Source organism: Bactrocera latifrons, unplaced genomic scaffold (genome assembly GCF_001853355.1).
Source record: "Bactrocera latifrons isolate USDA-ARS-PBARC rearing strain unplaced genomic scaffold, ASM185335v1 scaffold_237, whole genome shotgun sequence".
In the NCBI taxonomy this organism is placed as follows: Eukaryota; Metazoa; Arthropoda; class Insecta; order Diptera; family Tephritidae; genus Bactrocera; species Bactrocera latifrons.
Window position 1 is genome coordinate 350,353 of NW_017535930.1, and position 1,550 is coordinate 351,902.

Below are 1,550 nucleotides of genomic sequence, written 5' to 3' on the forward strand. Positions count from 1 at the left end.
AAAAAAAAAAATCGACTTTTTGAAGCTTCTAAAGCAGGCTCCCCCCTTAAGCCAAGTTTTTCATTATTGAAATTGTTCGCATTGGACAGAAAGAGTTAGTAATCACTTGGGGTTAGATCCGAACTATAAGGTGGATGATTTAGAACCCTCAAAACAAGCTCGTTTATCTTYTGATCAGGCACTATTATTATATGTGACCTGGTGTTGTATTGAGAGTTCACAATGCCTCTGCTATTGACCAAAGCTGGCTGCTTCTTTCCAACTCTTTTGAATTGTTGACAGTGGAGAATAAAGTTAAGAGGGCCCAATTTTCAACCCCAGTAACTATCCGCCTTATTTAATTAGCTCCAGTGCTGTAAGATTTCCATTAGTTTATCGATATCTTTCACAATCCATTAACAATCTCCCCATTTTCAACTGATCGGTTTGCGTTTCCGGCTTTATCGAAGAAAAACTACAAAAAAATCTTGCTAATGTCCGTGCTCAAGGAATGCTGAGATAAGTCAAACTTTTTGAGAAGTACTACGAAGTTTTCGTAATCTATTGGAAAATTTACGTATTTTTTTCCAGACCTTATATCTTCGCTTATCTTCTAGTACACGGTCAAAATTTAATATAGCATAAGTACATCTCCTGCAAAAGTATCAGAACAGTCGAAGAAATTTGTCTCCAAAAAATTAACTTGACAACACTATATGCATAAGAAACCACTTGTATGAATGAGTTATGTTCATGATTGTGGGAGTTCATGACCGAACCGCAATAATGATGAAATCGAATAGAAATTCATGCCCGTTGGAGGGAAGTTAAGCCCGCAGGTGTGGCTAACAAAGGGAATTGAAGTTTGCTTTGTAATTATCTTGGTTTGTGCTACTTTATAGTTGGTTTTAAGCGCCTACCAGCTGCCTTTTAGTTATACATACATACGTATATGTACTTACATACACGGAGATGCGGGCATTTCTAGCGAAGGTCATCTTTCGTCCCTTCTGCATACATTTATACATGTACATACATATGTATATACCATATGTACATATGTATATCTTGCAATTATTAATTGCTGATTGATATTTTTGCAAGCGGCAGCCGACAAAGCAATTTTGGCCAAAAAAAAAAAGGTAAAATGAAAAAATGGAAAATCGCCATAATTGAATTTTACAGTGTTGCCATATGTGTGCACACACAAAAGTATGCACACATTCACTTTGCTGTTTCTTACGAAATTTTAATATTAAAAAATAGTAATAACAACAAAAAAGAAAAAACTATAATATCAAAAAATTAAAAATAAAAATAATAAATACCAATGAACGATCGCTTATAACTGTAATCATGCAATCTATTATTTCCGTGAGTTTGGAATTTGATCGAAAATTATTTTATGAAATGGAAAAAAATCACACGTTTAACGAACAAGTGTTTTTAAGTTTCCTTATTATATGTATGTACATACATATGTAAGAGCATTGCGCATCTGCGTGCCGATTSGTGCTGCGATCGCCATCTGCTGATTAATACTCATATCGCAAGCGTTCGTGGCGAATTAG